General features: G+C 48.8%; 1 long non-coding RNA gene across 2 annotated transcripts; it reads left to right on the top strand.

Annotated features, from left to right (window-relative positions):
• The first annotated feature begins 3,864 nt into the window (after positions 1 to 3,864).
• On the top strand, positions 3,865 to 6,397 carry LOC133502173 (uncharacterized). 2 transcript variants are annotated; one of them, XR_009795384.1, is made up of 3 exons: positions 3,865 to 4,686; positions 4,808 to 4,934; positions 5,058 to 6,397. It is a non-coding gene; the product is annotated as an uncharacterized LOC133502173 (long non-coding RNA). The 2 variants fall into 2 exon arrangements; XR_009795383.1 differs by having other exon boundaries at positions 3,877 to 4,480.
• The last annotated feature ends 243 nt before the right edge of the window (positions 6,398 to 6,640 follow it).

The following is a 6,640-nucleotide window of genomic DNA, read 5'->3' as shown; positions in this document are numbered from 1 at the left end:
CTGGCAGGGCTCAGGGGCCACTCCTACTGTCCACTAATGGCTCCCCTACCCGCTCTTATGGCATAAAGACTGTGGACTTGTGTTTTGGGGGTCAGCGCTTCACATGGGACTTTGTCACTGCCGATGTCTTGTTCCCTCTCCTCGGCGCTGATTTTTTTGTGCTCACGGGCTGCTGGCGGATGTGAAGAAGGGCCATCTGGTGGACGCACTGACTTTCTCCTCGGTTGCCTGTGCCCGCAATTAGGCAACTTCTGGCGGTCTCTCCAGTTCGCTCTCGGACGGCACCAAGTACCAGCTCCTCTTTGGTGAATTCCCTGGGTTGACACGGCCCACTTTCTCTCTGCCGCAACTAAACATGGGGTCGAGCACCACATCGAAACCAAGGGCCCCCCGATTCACGCTAGAGCCCGAAGGCTCGACCCCAAGAAGCTAGCAGTCGCTAAGTCCGAGTTTGCCAACATGGAGCGCCTGGCCATCGTCCGTCACTCGGATAGCCCGTGGGCCTCGCCGCTACACATCGTCCCTGAACCAAGTGGCGGGTGGCGACCATATGGTGACTACCGCCGCATTAACGATGCCACTACACCCAACCACTACCCTGTTGCACACATTCAGAATTTCTCTGACCACCTGGCGGGCAAAATCCTGTTCTCCAAGGTTGACCTGGTGCGCGGTTATCACCAGGTTCCCATGCACCCCTCAGACATTCCCAAGACGGCTGTAATCACACCGTTTGGCCTGTTCGAGTTTCTGAGGATGCCGCTTGGTCTCTAAAACATGGTCCAATCTTTCCAACAGTTAATGGATTCGGTGATCTGAGACTTGCCCTTTGTGTTCATCTATTTGGACGACATACTCGTCGCCACCTTCTCGGAGGAAGAACATCTGATGGACCTCCGGGACCTCTTCGCGAGACTCGAGCAGCATGGCCTGATCCTCAACCTGGTGAAATGTTTGTTGTTTGTTTTCGGGGTGCCCTCCATCCAGTTTCTCGGGCACCTCATCGACAAGAACGGCACCACCCCCCTTCAGGTAAAGATGGAGGCCGTCTCCGCTTTTCCCTGACCTCGCTCGGCTCGGGGGCTCCGGGAGTTTCTGGGGATGGTGACTTTCTATCACCTGCATCATGCCCCCACTGCATGAGGCTCTTCAGGGCAAGGCCCCCAACCAGGACATTGAATGGACGGCCGAGAAGGTGGAAGCCTTCGGGGCCACAAAGGCCGCGCTGAGTTGGGCCGCTATGCTGGCCCACCCGTCTCACGGGTCCCCGTCGCTCTCACTACTGATGCATCGGATTACGCCGTTGGGGCCATATTCGAACAGTGGGTCAGCGGCGCCTTGCAGCAGCTTGCCTTTTTCAGCCATAGGCTGGTCCATAGGGAACGCAAATACAGCACATTCGATAGGGAGCTCCTCGGCTTCTGGCTGGCGATCCGCCACTTCCGTTTCCTATTGGAAGCCTGTAAGTTCATGGCATATGTGGACCATAAAGCCCTCACTTACGCCATGTCCAGAGTGGCCAAGCCGTGGTCCACCAGCCTGCAACGCCAACTGTCGTTCATCTTAGAGTACACTACGGACATCCAACACATCGCGGGCAAATCCAATGTGGTCGGGGACTGCCTCTCCAGGGCAGTTGTCGGCACTGTGCATCTGGGTCCCGACTACTCCCGCATGAGCGCAGACCAGGCCTCGGACCACGGAGTGCCGGCCCACAAGACATCTGACACGGGTTTGCGCCTGAAAGAAGTCGCTGTTGGTGACTCAGGCATCAGGTTGTTGTGCGACCTCTTGGCTGGCCAGCCTCAGCCGCTGGTCCCTGCGAAGTGGCGGTGGGCTGTTTTCGAGGCAGTCCACAACCTCTCTCACCCCAGCAGGAAACTGTCTGTGAGGCTGGTGGCCCAGAAGTTCATGTGGCGCAGGTTTAAGAAGGATGTGCAGGCCTGGGTTGACTCGTGCGTGGCCCGTCAGTGTGCTAAGGTGCATCGCCACACAAAAGGCCCCTTAGAGCCCTTCGCTCTCCCCGAGAGGAGGTTCGACCACGTCAACATCAGCTTGGTGGGTCCGCTTCCTCCCTCGCACGGTTTCACCTACTTGCTCACCATGGTGGACAGGATGACCCGCTGGCCCAAAACCTCTCCTCCACAACATCGTTGGATGTAGCCCGGGCGTTCATCGGCACATGGGTTGCGCGCTTCGGGTCCCCGTCCGACCTCGCTTCCGACCGTGGCCCTCAGTTTACCTCCGAACTGTGGAACGCAGTCGCTGAGAGTTTGGGGATCAAGCTGCACCGCACTACCGCCTATCACCCCCAGGCGAACGGTCTCTGCGAGCTTTTCCACTGCTCCATAGAGCAACCCTGCGCGCTGGCTTGATGGACAGCAACAGGTTGGATAAGCTCCAGTGGGTCATGCTCGGCCTCAGGTGCGCCCCCAATGAGGACCTGATGTCCTCGTGCACCGACCTCGTCTACGGTCAGCTGCTGCTGGTCCCCGGCGAATTCATCCCAGACGCCACGGTGCCTTGGTCTGCAGCCAGGCAACAGTCCTCCCTGCTGGAGGCCGCCAAAGGGTTTGTGCCGGTTCCCACGTCACAACATGGCACCCTGGCTGCCCGGCTGCCCCGTTGCCTGCGCTTGGCGGATTTTCTGTTCATTCGATATGACGCCCACCGCGGACCAGTGCAACACCTATATGATGGCCTGTTCAGGGTCCTGGAGTGCGGGGATAATAGCCTGCTCATGGACATTGGCGGTAGATCAAAGACTGTTTCCGTGGACAGGGTCAAGCCCGCTAACCTGGACATTGCCCATCCTTTGGGGTTGGCCCTCCCTCCACGCCGGTGTCGTCCCCATTTGCCCTGCGCCCCTGCTTCTTCAGCGGTGCCCTCGACCCCGTCAGGGCCCATGTCCGTTGACTCAAGGGACAGTGTGGCCCCGCCCCCCTCGCCCCCTGCAGTGCACACCCGCCGGGGTCGGGTCGTGGTCCCTCCACGGCATGGGGATGTTGACTATGGGTGAATTTTTTTTTTGGTGGATGTGGGGCTGGGGGATGCTGGGGGGCTTGTGTGGTGTTTACATAATACACCTGCAGGACCTTGGGTGGGTTGTGTGGTTCCACACGCACTGTTTTGCTTGGTGCACTTCCGGAGTGAGTTCCCGCCGTAATGCATTTAGTCTGTTGATGTCTTCCATTAAAACGAGGTTTGCTTCTGCGTTCGACACTCTGTCCCCAACTGCTTTTCTTTGGCGCTACAAACCGATACTGCTATTTCTTCATCAGATGAGGATAAATCCGAGAAATCAGCGCTGGGCATAATGTAATCGAGCTTTTGGTGCACACCTTACACGTCACATCCGCTCAAGTAAGTCATGTGACTCGCAAAAATGGCAGCGCCCCTGAAAATTCCGAACTGTCGATAATAATGTTCTCAAAACATGATTAAATGAGAGCGGATTTAACATCACATTGTCAAAATAGAGTACGTATTACATGACCTATTGGATACATTGTTCATACGAAGCACTGAAATTCCCATTTATGGTATCTTTATAGGTGTTCCGGGCATGTCCCACTGGAAAGAGACCCCGAGGACGACCCAGGACATGCTGGAGACACTATGTTTCTCGGCTGGCTAGGGAACGCCAAGGGATCCCTCCGGAAGAGCTGGAAGAAGTGGCTGGGGAAAGGGAAGTCTGGGTATCCCTGCTGAAGCTACTTCCCCCGTGAACCGACACGGAAATGCGGTAGACAATGGATGGATGGATGGATGGATGGAGGTATCTTTATATTCGCACATCCGGTGTCATTGCGGCTCTCCCACTCGTTGTTTGCCTCTATACTCGAGTGCAACCCAAGAGTGCAGTATGATAATGTGCTGCAGTTCTTCCCCAAGTCAGAGGCGGCGCTATGGCTGGTATTGGCTTGGACACCACATACAGAAGATGCTTGTCGTTTATAGAAGTGATGTCATGAACCACGTGATTTTTCTCACTGGTAGGCAAAAGCAACAATGGGGAGTGTCAACAAAGTGAATTACTGTATCAGAAAATCTCAACAATGCTCCGATTATGCACGAAAGCTACAGTTTGAAGTCCGAAAGCGGTACTTTGAGAAGCTGGGATATCCTGACGATACATGTATCTTACCCGATCCTTACAATTTGAAGAATGGATGGGTTCGCGATCCGTCTTTGTGGCCGGACATTACTTTCACCGATATATTTCTACCTCGTCGATACGTCCGGACAGTTCACTCACAATAGTTTGAAGGCATACAAGTCCCTCAAAGCCGATGAATACGTAAAAAGTGGACACGTGCATCCCGTGTTATGTTTCAACGTAGAGCAGTTGCCGCATTGTTTTTTTTTAAGACAAAGGTCACCCTTCTCAGCGACTTCGGGACAAACCTCATCAACCATGGACGTGCTTAAACAAATCTGAGGGGACTGTTTACTTTGCACACTGTACATGTATGGCAGTGTAAGATGGTTTATTTAAATTTGTTTTTGACTGTGTATACATTTATTAGACGAAAAATCCAAAATATGTTAGAAATGTGGATTGATGACGTTATTTCAGGATACCATCTGCAATGCCCCTCATCTGGCAGGGACACAAAAACTTTATGATGTAAAAATTGTTTTAATTGAAATGTTGGATTCATACCTCATTGTATCTTTGACAAGGTCTTGTATTTTTATTTTTTTTTATTATTATTATTTTTTTTTTACATGAATCAATTTGAATATCCCTTTTTTTTCTCTGTGTGATTTAACACCGTTGACTTTTTCCATTTTATCATTCCAGTCTAGGTGATGTATGCAGTCATGTTGCAGCGCTCTTGTTCAAGGTTGATGCAGCTGTCCGTGCTAGTCTTACATCAACAGCATGCACAAGTGAAGCTTTCAAGTGGAATGCATCATACAGAGAAGAGGTATCAATGTCAACTTAATGTATTTCACTATAACAGGAAATATTTCTAAATTATGTCGTTGTATGAATGCTGTGTTATTTGAACCTGTTATCTGTGTTTCACAATGATTTGATTTGATTTCAGCTCAATCCAATACCAATGACGTTGATATCATGAGAAGTCAAAAGACTGATATTTCAACGACATCAGCAACAGGGAAAGCTCTGCTACCAGACAGGAATACCCTCCAATCACTAAGAGATGTTTGCCCTGATGCAGTTTTCTTCAAAACCATTCCTTCACTGGATGAGGAAGAAAGAGACGCAGGAGAGGAAGAAGAAGAAACAAGGTCCTTCCCACCAACCATCACAAGTCTGATATCTGAGGAAGATATCACAGAGGATAACATCAAATCTGTTTATGAGAAACAGTGGAGTTCTTACAAATGCACTGAGGAACAAATTATTAACCTTGAAAATGTGACAAAACATCCAGCTGTAAGCCCCATTTGGTACGAATACAGGAAAGGTCGAATAAGAGGAACTAAGGCTCATGACATCTTTGTCATGAAGGCAACAGTTTACCCAAAGAATAATATTGTGAAGGTAATGGGATACAAGAGTTGGGATATTTCAAAGAAGGCTGCAGTGGCATGGGGCACAGATAACGAGGCACGTGCAAGAAATCTTTATTCTAAACAAGCGGCCAAGAGTCATTTCAATTTTGATTGCACAACAATTGGATTGTTAATCTGTCAAACCAGACCCTACATGGCAGTTTCATGTGATGGAATTGTTTCATGTACATGTAGTGGGAAAGGATGTGTGGAGGTGAAATGTCCCTACAAACACAGGGATAGTAATGTAGGTCATGCTTCAAAAGACAATTTATTTTGTCTCGACAAGGACTTGAAAAAAGGACACAGATAATATACACAAGTGCAATTTCAAATGTATATCCAGAAAGTATCTTACTGTGATCTTGTGGTTTATACAAACTTAGACATGGCAATTGTAAGAATTCTATGAGATGATACATTTACATCAATTCTTTTGTCAAAATGTGATACATTTTTCTTTGACCATGTCCTTCCTGAAGTTGTATCTAGAAAACTTGAGAACAGCAGACCAGAACATAGAGACATTATTCCTGACAAGGAGTTAGTGGAAAATGTGTGGTGCTTCTGTCAGGAGGAGGAGCATGGACGTATGATCATGTGTGATGGTGCTTATTGTCCATACACCAGGTTTCACTATGAGTGTGTATACATTAGAAGAAAGCCAAAAGGATCTTGGTTTTGTCCAAGTTGTGTGATGGGATAGCCAGTGTTGCGTACTTGCCATTACACAAAGAAAATTATTGTTTTCTGTTTTCATTTGCAGTAATGGACAATAAAAATGTACCTATTTTATCATTAAGGTATGTAATTGAATCTGTTGTGTACAGACATATCAAACGGATCTGTTAAACATTAAAATATTAGGATAGCAATGATGTATTATTCCTTTATATGTCATTTCTCATAAGGTTTTGTCAAAATACATGCACTTTTTATGGAAGTTGTGCAAATCATAACAAAGACAAATGTCAGCTGTTACTATGAAGCATCAAACAATGAGGGCTGCAAAGTTTGATGTGGTTGAGTAATATGAACAACACATTATTTCTCCTCAACTTTAAGTGCATGCCATAGATTTTCCTCAAACCTTAATTATGGGAAAGTTTGA

The sequence above is a fragment of the Syngnathoides biaculeatus genome, chromosome 6 (assembly GCF_019802595.1).
Source record: "Syngnathoides biaculeatus isolate LvHL_M chromosome 6, ASM1980259v1, whole genome shotgun sequence".
NCBI lineage: Eukaryota > Metazoa > Chordata > Actinopteri > Syngnathiformes > Syngnathidae > Syngnathoides > Syngnathoides biaculeatus.
This window is presented reverse-complemented; position numbering and strand designations above follow the sequence as displayed.